At 27.1% G+C, this 13,551-nt stretch overlaps 1 protein-coding gene across 6 annotated transcripts in view; it reads left to right on the top strand.

The window, feature by feature from the left end:
- Window positions 1-13,551, top strand: part of LOC122850019 (CCR4-NOT transcription complex subunit 6-like) — a 208,892-nt gene that overhangs the window by 170,222 nt on the left and 25,119 nt on the right. The window lies entirely within an intron of this gene.

Below are 13,551 nucleotides of genomic sequence, written 5' to 3'. Positions count from 1 at the left end.
TTTTTATTTTATTGAATTCTTTATAAATTTTTTTTTCAATATTCTAATATAAATTTTTATACACAGTTCTTTAATTACAATTTATTAAATACTTTGAAAATTATATCCATAAACTTTTATATATAATTTTTTTTTTTTTAATTGTTTTAAAAAATAAAATACTAATATACCTGGAGATATTATAAATCATTATTCAATGTTTTATGACTTGTATCAGAAGAGAATAAATGTAAGACCACACATAGTCTTTTAAAATCGTGCAAGAAAATCTGCATCGGCATAAATAATTGCCAATGCCTGTTAAATATATATATATATATATATATAATTGTGTGTGTGTATATGTGGGTACGTGTGGTTCATCCGTTCTCATCACGTCTCACAATTCTTAAATCGTGTCATATAATCATTAGCAATTTAATGAAAACTACCGTGCGCCTGGTTTCTCATCACGTCATCATTTATTTTTTATTTTTTTTATATCCTCTCCCTTTTTTGTTTTTTATTTATTTTCCTTTTTTTTTTTTTGGTTGGTTGGTTCAACATGCACCCGGTTTTTTGAGATTAAAAAGGAGCAAAGAAAATAAAAAAAAGTCCAAAGGGTCTGGTAATAAGGGGTTGTAGTCAATATTAACGAGAGAACCTTGTAAAAAGTTGTTTCTTGTAATATGGCTACATTACTATATATACGTATGAAAGAAAGTTGGAGGTCGACAGAAATACTGTCTGATTCTTTGTTTTACCGCATTGAATTTTTTTGATATTTATTTACCTTATTATTTCATCTTTGTATATGTAATTTTTAATTTTTTTTCAATTTTTTTATTATTATTTATTTAAAATCACATCGATAATTCTATAAATATTTAAAATAATTTCAATTGACTTTTTGTACTTTAATTTTTTTATAATTCCATGAATATTTATATAAGTTGAGATTAATTTTTCAAATATTCTTTGAGTTATGCAATCGACTTTTTTCTTTTGAATAAGCAATGAGATTTTTTTTTTTTACATTGGCTAATTACTAGATAATACTAATTAATTAAATCTTTAAAAATATGCTATTTTATTTTTGATTAAATGAAAAAAAGTTCTTAAACAAAAGAAAAATATTTACAATCAATTGTTGTATAATATATTTGGGTCACGGTTTTATATGTATATATTCTGTTTGCATGTTTTTCATCATTGAATATATTTTTAACTACTTGTTAACAGTTGTGGTAATATAACATAGATAAAAATCATTTGACACGCAATATTTTACTTTTGTTTTATTGTGTATAATGCCAATATCGATAATGTCATTTGCGTGTAAATTGAAAATTGTACGTTTATTTTATTGCTATACTATATATTGTCATTGATTTCTTTTTCCAGTAATATTTTTAGTTAATTCCATAATTGCCGTATAAAATCATATATTATTACATTTCATTTACTAAATATTTTTTAGATTATTTGATGGATTTATTTTTTAATTAATTATATTATTTAATATTATTAAATTATAATCAAATTTTAATGTCATATAAAAAATAAAAAAATAAATATTATATTACGTTTTGAGGAGTGACAATAATTGTCTCAAAAGATTATGAAAATTTAAAATTTTTAGTACTAATAATATATAAATTTCTTGAATTTTTACGACGCTTTGTAAAATAGTCAAAGGCACTTCGTTATATATAAGCATATAAGAGCTTTTTCAACGTTGGCTTTTGAACCTCTTCATTTTTATGCTGACGTCAAGTCCAATTTCGTTCTTTAAATGAATTTTAGTGTTGCCGTGATGAGATGCTTTTTCAAAGTTGCATATATACCGTAAATTTTATATATATACATTCAACCATTTGATGGATAAAAAAATATAAATTATATTCCTTTGAATTTCTTTTAGTCTGACGAAATATTTGCCTATTCTACTTATTTTTTTTTATAACCCATTTTTTCTTCCATTAATTTTTTAAATTGAATAAATATACACATTAATCATCTCAATTTATATTTTTTAATCCAACGATTTAATATTTTTATCATTTAATATTTTTATGGTATCAGGACTCTATACAATAATCAAAATAAATATAAATTTTTCGATTAAATCATCTCAAAATAAATAATCTCCTAGTAAATAATTTTAAATAAATTTATAGATAATTTATTTTTACGTTTTCTAGTTAATATTTATTTGTTTTACGTCATCAATATTATTTATTTCATCAAATATAAAAAGCTATCCACTTTTTTCTTTTATTTGCCAAATAAAAATATTTATAGAAAAATTCAAAAATTGATAACGAACTGTGTATCACTGGATCCAAATTAAATTTCAAATAAATCCGTTGATACAGTATATTCATTTGCCTCTTATGAAGTCATAGTATATCGTCAGTTAAATTTTGTTGTGCCAGTGTCAAAATTGATTGGCACGCTCGGGTCATCCTTGTTGATTCTGTTGATTTGTGCATATAGTTTATTCAATGTATATATGCCTTTCAAGCTAACTCTCTTTCTCTCTTGTCACCATTCTCCCCTTATTCATCACTTCATCCCGAATTGCATATATTTTTTATATCAACGAATGAAAAACTAGCTACACTCGATACAGATAATAGCCTGCACGATGCGTTCAGGGACAGCCAAACGAATTGAGATATTTTTTTTTTTGAAAAATAAAAGGTCAGGGTAGTGTTGATATAGAAAATCGTAATACTGAGCGAAGAGGAGAGTAAAAGAGAAAAGGGTGAATAGATAATAGTAAAAAAAAAAAAAAAAAATTAGATTGCTTGACCCAAAATTGTACCCTGCAATTTTTGGTATTGTTCATTTGCCATAGCAACACTAATTCCCAATGGGCGGTACCATCGAGTATGTCGAAAACTGTTGCATACGAATAGTTCCCGAGGCGAACGTTGTCGATAGTCATACTGTTTCTCTGTTGAGTATTGAATGTACACATATACTCCAAACCATTGTGTAGCTTCTTTTTTTTTTTTTTATCTGCATTATTATTTTTTTCGTGATGTAACCGCGTCAGATCGTCCCGCATGAATGTTATACTGTTCGAATGATTTTACATTTGGGCGCCAGCGGCTCAATTTGTTCACAAACCTCTCTCCAATTTGTTCGTTACTGGAGCGACTGTTATGTATATATAATTACCTGATCAAACGAGCCGCCGAAGGCGGCGAAGTTTGATCTCAATTATATGAGTATAGTCTCGTCCGAACAGATCAATGGTAGTTACGTTAGTTACTATGAGGTCCACAGATTTTTATATTCATAAAATAAAATCCCTATATGGATTTTTTAATCTTTTTAGAATCAATATTCCCTATAGGGCCTATACCACTTATGCCCTCTGGCGACATCCCTGTCGTTCTTCATTACTTTCCAATCTATACGTTCTCTCAAATCACGTAGGGTGGGAATATAGTCTATGTAAGAACTAAATAGTCTATGACCAAAACTGTTATTATGATTTTGGTCTAAATGTCAATATGTTGATCAATAACTATTTTGTTATTATAACCTGGCATAGCCAGCTATCATGTTTACTTCAATGAATTAATAATGTATTAATTTCAATTCATAATTATTATCGGGTGGGTTTGATCTGTTCGGACGAGACTATACTCATATAATTGAGATCAAACTTCGCCGCCTTCGGCGGCTCGTTTGATCAGGTAATTATATTTCGTAGTCTCGTCCTCCAGATCAATGGTAGTTGTTTAAAGTATCGTGATTTGATACTATATATAATTCTGTTAATTTATATCTAATAAAATAATTAAACTATTTCATTGTTTAATGTTAATTAATAATTTTATAAAAAATACTAAATTTATTCAGTATCAAAGATAAGGAAATTACATTTTACTGGTTAGTATTATAGGTTTTATTTAACATAATCTTAATTTTTATGATAATTTTAGTATGGCTGACACTAAATTTTCTTTAGGTTCTAACATTGGCAAGTTATAAAATTTGGCAAATATTTGGGATTCTTCAGTCCAACCAGCAGATTTCTTAATAGTCTCCAGCCTTGTACCACTGCGGTATGCAGCTGATGTAGATGCATGACGAGTGCTGTGTGTGCCAAACACAGTGGTGTCAATACCACTTTCTTTCATTGTTGCTTTTACCCAGTTGCTTATCGTCTGTTTAGTGGCTGAATGATAAGGCTTTCGGCATATAATAAATAAGGTTGAATTTGATCTAAGATCTTTGGTCTTATTTATATATTCCAACAAGGCTGAATTAACACATAGTTTTGGTTGTTCTGTAAATAAAGGCAACACTAATGTTGGGTTAGGATTACTTCTGGATGTTGTTTTTAATCTGTCAAGAATGGTAATATGTATGGTGTTATTGGTTATGATTGAAATATTTTCTGTTTTAATTTTTGAAATTGTTTGGATTCTCTGGCCTGTTGTTAGTGTTAAGAGTGTTGCAACTTTTTTAGTTAATTTGTCTAAGGTTAGCTCGTTGTTGGGATACCACTGTGCTAACAAGTTTAGCACCTTTTTTGGATTCCAGATGTTGTCATACTTGGGTCTTGGTGGTTTTATTATATCAATACCTTTGAAAAAACGTTTTATTATTTTTTCATCACCAATGTCAGCAGCAACTATGAATGATAATGCTGATCTTGCTGTATTCAAGGTACTGTATGATTTAACTTCATCTACTCGACCTGATAAATACTGTAATACTTCTGTTTTAGTGGCATCAAAGACTGGAATGTTATTGTTTTGACAGTATGACCACCAGGATTTCCACGTTACTTCATATTGTTTTAATGTACTTTTTGCTATGGAATCTATGATGGTGGTGATTGAAGACTCCGGTGCCCCTTGCCTTATGTATGCCTGCCTGATAATTTCGAGGCAGCCAGGATAAGGCTGTTTTGTAGTGGGTGAGACTGCCTGGAACAAGATTTTAATAAGTTAGCATTTGGTGAAAATAGTATTGGTTCTTCGATGCTCAGTTCTTTAAAAATAGGAAACCAGCATTGAGATGGCCAATATGGTACTACCAAGACACCTTCTGCCTGGTTTTCCCTGATTTTTGATAACACCTTGTTAATGATGCTAAATGGTGGGAAAGCATAAAAATATAATTTTGACCAAGATATTGTGAATGCATCAATTTTCCATGCTTCAGGATCTCTTTTCCAAGACACAAACTTTTTACATTTGTTATTTCTATATGAGGCAAAAAGATCAACATCAAATGGGCCAAATAATTTTTCAATTTCTTGAAAAGCTTCATCTGAAATTTCGTATTCAGTCTCTTCTGGTGCTTTTCTTGATTCAGCATCTGCTAAAAAATTATCTTTGGATGTGATATAGGTGGCAAAGACCCACAAACGTCTTTCTTCACACCACTGCCAAATGTTACGTGATTGTATGTTCAGCCCTTTACGCTGTACACTACCCATTTTATTGATTAAAGCGATAGCTGTCGTATTGTCAATGCGTAGCAGTATTTGGCAGTCTTTTAAATTATGAGCAAAACATTTAAGCCCCATTAGTGCTGCTTTAATTTCTAAATAATTTATATGAAGTTCCTTTTCTTCATCTGACCACCAGCCACAAGCTTTTTCTTTACCACAAACTGCTCCCCAACCTGTCAACGACGCGTCTGAAAATATCTTGATTTTATATTTCGAGTTACGAATTATTCTTTCTGTCCTTGGTATTTGTTCAGTCCACCAAGCAAGATCTGGTAATATATGTTTGGTTAGTATCATTTTTCTTGAAAAATCACCATTGACTTGTTGAAGTGCAAAGACCTTTGCTCGTTCAAAGACTTTGGTGTATAATGGGCCATATTCAACTGCTGGACAAGCTGAAATTAATGTACCAATTAACTTGGCCAACTCTCGAATACGACATACAGTTAGTCTTGAGAATTTTTTCAACATAATAGAAATAACTTTCTTTTTCTTATCAGGGAGTTGGATGACAAATTTTTGTGAGTTAACCATGAAACCCAAAAATTTTACCTGTTTACTTGGAATTAATTGGCACTTATCAAGGCTTAATACAAAACCTAAAGACTCCAGGAGTTCTCGAGTTTGGTGAACGTTTGACAGACAATCTTCTGCCGTTTTTCCCCACATGAAGATATCATCTAAATAAATAATAGAGTTGAAACCTCTAGATCTTAAATTATGTGCTACAGGTTTAAGAAGTTTAGTAAAGACTTGAGGAGCTGGACTTAACCCAAATGGCATGACCTTGAACTGGTACAGCTGATTCTGAAATTTAAATCTTAAAAATTTCCAATATTTTTTATGGATTGATATTAAAAAATATGAGTCTTTTAAGTCTATAGTAGCCATTAAGCATTGAGGATAAATTAGACGAATGACACTTTTCATATCTTCCATTTTGAAATGAGATGTCTTGATGAATTTGTTCAGCTTTTTTAAATTAAGGATAAACCTTTTGCCACCATTAGGTTTATCAACCAGGAAAAAAGAGGACAAAAACTGGCCTCTACATGGCTTACACCTTGATATAGCACCCTTATCAACTAGGTCTTGAATTGCTTGTGTTAGATGTTTTGTATCATCATTAGAATGAACTCGTTCGACTGGTGGTGACAATTGATTTGGTTTTTTAAGAAATGGTATTTTATCATGTTAATTTAATTTATTTATCGATTAATTTAAATATAACATGGTAATTTTATAAATGTCTTTATCAATAAAATGAATTATTCTCACTGGATAAGGATCAAAATTCTTTTGGGTTGTGAGATATTATCAGAAAGTATAAGCATCTTTCTTGCTTCACTAAATAGTACAGCTGTCGGAAATTATTTAACGTTTCAATGCACATTGTGCAACCGTATTGGTGTACACCAAATAAAATTGAAGAAAAAAATTTATATAGAGTAGCTACGTTTTATCGAAAGTAATTCCTTTACACTCCATCGAAAATTCAGTAAATTTTTTCTTTGATAAACAAGTGATTGGACTTGATCTGGAGAATTGAATTTTATTTTTTAAACATCCACAGTAATAATAAAAAATAAATAAACAAATAAAATAGTAATCGATAATTATTTTCATTGATATTTTTTTTACGATTCAATTGAATTATATTTTATTACCATCAAGTGATTGCCAAACATTACATTTTTTAACTGGATTCATTCGTGATCCAATTGGACAATTAAATGCTTTTGAAAAATCTTCAAAATTTGATAATGTACCGATAACTCGTAAACGTGGATCGCTATGAGTTTCTTCATCATCTGTTGATTTTCTTTCGATAAATTCTGGTGTTGCTTTTGAACACCATAGCTAATAATTAATATTTCCATTTTTATTGATAATTAATTAATAAATATTTTTTAATTTGCTTCAAATACTTACACTTGAAAACATAATAAAAAATGTTTGTTCATTTGTATAATTTTCTAAACCTGGTAAAATTTTTTCCTTATGATTAGGAAGTTTTTCAAAGGCTGAAAATGCTGCTCTAATTCCCTGATTGTCAGCAATATTTTCATTCAAAGTTCTATTTGCTAACTGAAAAGGAAAATTTTTAAATTATTTGATAATAATTATTTCTATTAATTCGATAAATAAAAATAAATAATTGACATACTTTATATCCAGATGTTTTGTAGTATTTGGTATATTGATTGACAAAACATTGAGCATTTTTTAAATAAGCACTTAATACCTTTGGAGCCAATCGTCTATAACTTCCATTTTCATCAAATTGAATCCCTTTGTAAAAAAAAAATCGATTAATCAATTTGTCAATATTGAATATAGCTTAATTATTTAAATTTTTTATAATTAAAAAAAAAAACCTAAAGAATCAAAGGCATGAGAAAATTCATGAGCAGTAATTGACCCAAGCATTGCATAATTTCCTATTCTGTAAAAGAAAATAATAAATAATAATTATTTTTATTTATTACATATTTCTTTTATAAAAAAAAATTCAAAAAAATGACATACTCTGAACCATCTGGTGTAAAAAATGGTGGTTGAAATGTACTAGCTGGTAAATCTATAAAATTGTATGTATTAAAAATTATTTTTTAAAATATATTTGCATCGTTGATTTTAATAATTTAATACTCACTAATATTATTTAAAAATATTCGATAGAATGCGTTAACTGTGAGAGGATCAGAATACCATCTGTAAATAAAAATTATTTTAAAAACAGTTGGATAAATTTTGAACTAAAATAATAAATAACATACGAATCACGTTTGTCAGCAAATTGCAAAACTCTAGGAATTCCTTTCACAGCGTATTGTAAAAAATTAATAGCATTATCAAAATAATTTGATGAAACATATAACTAAAAATAAATTATAAAAAAAAATAATTATTCTTTGAATTTTAATCTATTAAAATATTGAATGAAAAATTAATTACTTCATCATAAGCTTGTTGTAAAAGTTCTTCATTTTTATACCAATCTGGATAGCCAATTAAAGTTATAATATTTTCCAATTTTGTTTTCACAAAAGCTTTTGTACTTGTTGTCATCCAATTTGATTCGGTTATTTCTTGCTGCATTGCTTGTTTTATTGATTTAATCATTTCATTAGCCTGAAAATTGAAATTCATATTTTACAGGTAAATTTATATTTAAAAAACACTCAAATATTTAACTAGAATGCTTACAGAATTATTAGTATGTTCAGGAAAATATTTTTTTACAAATTCAACAGCTATTGCGTGTTTCATTGGATGTGATCGTACACATTGTTCCCACCTTTTAAAAAAAATCGAACAATTAAATTAATGATTCAATATTTTTTAACCAAACATAATATAAATTCGTGATTAAATATACCGTGGATAATTCATTTTAACTCCAAAAGTTTCTTTTTTATATTCAAATAAAAAATTGTTCATTTTTAAATTTGTAAATTCCATCAATTCACTAATGAACTTCCAGTGAACATAGTTTGCTGAAAAAAGAAATGAACAAAAAAAAAAGGCATATTTAATTAGCAATATCGTATTTTTTTATTTTCAATTAAAAATTTTTAATTAATATTACCAATTGTACGAACAGATGTCATTCTCAAAAGCTTACCCAACTCAAAAATATAATCATAATGAATATTAATACTTTGTTTTGGTGAAACTATTTGATTGTCAGACTCAAATATATTTTTGATACATTCTGTAAAATTTATCTAACCAAAAAAATATATAAATAATTATAATATTCATAATTAAAAATTAAAAACTCACATTTGCTGATTCACTTTCCCAAAAATTAGCATAATAATCATCGGAAAATCCAGCCATTTGTGTCTTATAAAGATTCCCTAAATCAATCTGAAAATAAATAATATTATTAAAAGCAAATAAATATTGAAAAAAATAAATAAATATCAAATGAAAAAAAAATTAATTACTTTACTCAATTTTACTTCGAAATCAATCATATCTTTAATATCTTTTTGTAAATTATTTTCATTGATATTCACTCCTTTTGCTTCCGCAAATTCTCTAGCAATATTTTTAATTAACTTTCCATATGCTTTTTTTTCTTTTTCATCAATTTTTCTTCTTTTAGCTGGTAGTTTTGTTGACAATGGCAATTCAGCTTTTGTTACCTAAAATAAATAAACGAATTTTTGTTTAAATAAATCATAAATTAATTGACAATTTGATGATGATTTATTAGCAACTTACTAGTATTTTATAAAGAAGTAAATTATCATAGTCTTTACCAGGTTCAACTGAATACATTGAATATGAACCAGTTAATTTACCATAATACAAATCAATCTGTTGCCATAAAATATTTTTATCGGACCATTCATTATTTTCCATTGTTATTGGCCAACCCCCAGCATACTCGACATAGCTCAACAAACCACTTATTCCATCTTGTTCAATTCCATCTATAAATATATATTCAATAAATATAAATATATTTTTTTCATTTATGTATATTTATTTATAAATACTCTAAAATAAAAACCCAGCAATCACTCACTCGTATTTATGCAAGATCGATACCAACGTTTTGCTTTATTCAACATATTTAAATCACTTTTTTTAATGTAACTCTGCAATATTCCTAAAACCACAGAAAATATATAAATATTGATTATTGTTGATGGATATTAAATTCAAATAACATATCTGAAATTACAAAATAAAAACGAAAAAAAATTGTGGTATTTATTTTATTGTTCTTTTTTTCTTTTTGTTATATTTTTAATTGAAAAAAAAATATAATAATAAAACTAAATACTGTATGAATAACTGTACCTCGTATTCGTTCATTCATTTTCAACGTTAGCAATGAAAAACGATTCCAAACAGCAGCAAATGGTGGTATTGGTGTTTGCGAAATCCAATTTCCACATGTATGCTCCCAAAAATCATCACATGGATTCACTGAACGATTCATTGCCGATACAACTAATGCACCTATGAAAAATACTTTTAAATAACTGAATTAAATTATTTTCTCATTATATTTACCCAATGTTTGACACTCTCGTGTTTGACATACGTTTGATAAATTATTTTGTTTAATTTGAATTGTCAAATAAAAATTACTGATAATAATAATTACTAAAAAATTGATTTTATATAAAATTTTATAAAAATACATTGCTAGAATGAAAAAAATAACACTTAACTTGATCCAATGTTACAACCGACTGTTCAATGTCACACGTTCATCTCGAGTTTTGTGGTGTAAATGCGGAAAACTTTGATATTACATTACGACATATAACATTGAAATTATAGACATATATTTATTATATTTAACCACATACTTGGATTGTTTAAATTGACCTTACATATATATTCATTGTTTAAATATAATATATTTATTTTCCAATGTTTTTATTAATTTATACAACAAATAAAAGTGATAAAGAATAGACAGTATTTTATTAAAGACACTTGCCATCACGCACATGATTTAGTGATCATTATAATCATTTGGATAATGCTGTAGCATCAGTGTTATTATTGTAAATATATTTTGATTATATAAGAGATATGATACATCATCATCATCTACCATTTTTGTAACCACTTGCTTTGACGTTTCTTTCCATGTGGCCAAAATGAAAATTGTCGGTCATCAATTGTATTAGTATCAGATAATGATTTCCAAATATTACACTTGTCATCTGGATTCATTGGACTTCCTTTTGGACATTTAAATGCTTTTGAAAAATCATTTGTATTTGATACAGCACCAATAACACGTAAACGATTTGGACTGTGAGGATCACGTTTTTGCACACTTTTCGTATACTCGGGTCTGTCTGCACCACACCACATCTGTTGATTAATTAATTTATATAATTAATACCAATTATTTTTTAATTAAGCAAGACTTTGCACTTACTGCACCAAATGAAATAAAAAACATTTGTTCATCAGTGTATCCTTCAAAACCAGGAAGCTTTATGTCAGGTTGTGATTTTTTTTTTAACATTTTACGATATGCTTCAAATACTGAATGAAGTCCAGTTGTATCAGCAATATTTTCACCTCTTGTTCTTCTACCCATACTTATTTCCTGTTAGAAGACAAATAAAAATAGAAAAGTTTTTATTTTATTCATTTATTTTTTTTTTTAATAAAATAGTGTTGGACAAATTTATTTGAATACTAACAACATCATCGTAAAAAAAATCGGGAGTTGTTCCTTCATATATTGGCTCAGTAACACCATAGTATTCATTAAATTGATCGAGAAAACATTCTGCACGTTTGTAATAAAGTTCCATCATTTTTTTTGATAATTTAGTCTCATTTCCATCATTTCCATATCGAATACCTTCAAATATAAAATAATATTATTATTTTTTTATTATAATATTTTAAAAATTTACTCACCAGTGTCATCAAAAGCATGACCTATTTCGTGACCAATTACCACTCCTGTCATTCCATAATTAACGTTACTAAATAAAAAAAATAAATAAACGTTTTCACATGTGCATATTCGATATAAAAGTTAAAAGTATATAATTACAAAAAAAAAAAACAAAAAAAAAAAAAAAATCTTACTCTGGAAGCTGAGTTGTGAATAAGGGTGGTTGAAAATCAGCAGCTGGTACAACTAAAATATTTATTGCCATATTTTTAATTAAGGAATTTTTTTAAATAAAGGATTTAAAAAAAAAATTTTAAATATAACTTACTTATTTCATTTGAAAACGGAGCGTACATGGCATTAACAAGGGTTGGACTAACATCCCATCTGGCATATGATAAATAATGAATAACAATAAAAAATACATTAGAGAATTATTAAAATAAATTAACACTTACGGTCCATCGTCGTTTTTTTGTTTTTGTAGTTTAATTCTTGTTGAATATCTTTGAAAGCTCAAAACATTATCAATATAATTTGTGCCAATGTTCAGCTGATAAAAAAACAAATACAGTATTTTATTTTTATTACTTTGTATTCGTAATGACCCCTATGACTATTTTTAATTCAACATACCCCTTTGTAAGAATTTATAACAGCTGTTTTATTTCTATACCAATCTGGAAATCCAACAAATATTTTCATCGTATTGAGCTTTTCTATTGCAAGTTTTTTTGACTCATCATCCATCCAGTATGAATTTTCAATTTGAGATTCCATTTCAGTATGTATGTGTTCAATCATTTTTAAAGCCTGTAAATTTTTTGAATATTAAAATAAATTTTTAAAATGAATATTTTGTTAATTAAAAAAAAATTTAAAACTTTGACCTACAGCTGTTTCAGTTTTTTTCGGAAAATATTTTTGAACAAAAGCGTATGAAGTTGCATGCTCCATACGAATTTCTTCGACACATTCATACCAGCTAAAAGAAAAAAAATTAATTTACAGAATGTATATTATCATGATCAATCATTAATTTACATTTTAATAATTAAAAAAAATCAATGATTTAATTAGCTAACCGTGGTGGTCTTTCTTTAACTCCATATTTGGTTTCTTTTAATTTAAACAAAAGTGCTCTCATTTTTTCACTTGTATATCGAAGCATATTACTTATGAAATGCCAGTGGATATAATTAACTAAAACAATTTAATTTATTAAATTAATTAAATTTTATTTGTACCATAATTTAATATATTAGTAATATTTTTTTATACTTTACTTATTGTTTTTTTTGGTGTTTCACTTAATACTTTAGTAATGCCAGCCAAGTAATTATCATACACTGTGTAAATTGGAGTTGAATCTTTCAGTTTCATTTTTCCCATAGTAAATACACGTTTTATCAATGAACGAATATCAAGCTAAAATTTTAACGCACACCATTATTTATTTGTTCGTAAAAAAATTTTTATTTTTAAAATTTTTTTTTACTTACAATATCTGCGTCATCTATATCTTTTACATCTGAATTATAAGACTCAACTACTTCACCAACTGTTGTCTCTTCATAAGAATATTTCAAATCTTCTGCAAACTAAAATAAAAAAATTTTAACAACACATCCAATTTATTATAATAAATTTTTTTATAATAAATACCATGTAAATTTTTTTTTCAAATTCA

The sequence above is a fragment of the Aphidius gifuensis genome, linkage group LG2 (assembly GCF_014905175.1).
Source record: "Aphidius gifuensis isolate YNYX2018 linkage group LG2, ASM1490517v1, whole genome shotgun sequence".
In the NCBI taxonomy this organism is placed as follows: domain Eukaryota; kingdom Metazoa; phylum Arthropoda; class Insecta; order Hymenoptera; family Braconidae; genus Aphidius; species Aphidius gifuensis.
The sequence above is the reverse complement of the archived record's forward strand: the minus strand, read 5'-3'. Positions and strand labels throughout refer to the sequence as shown.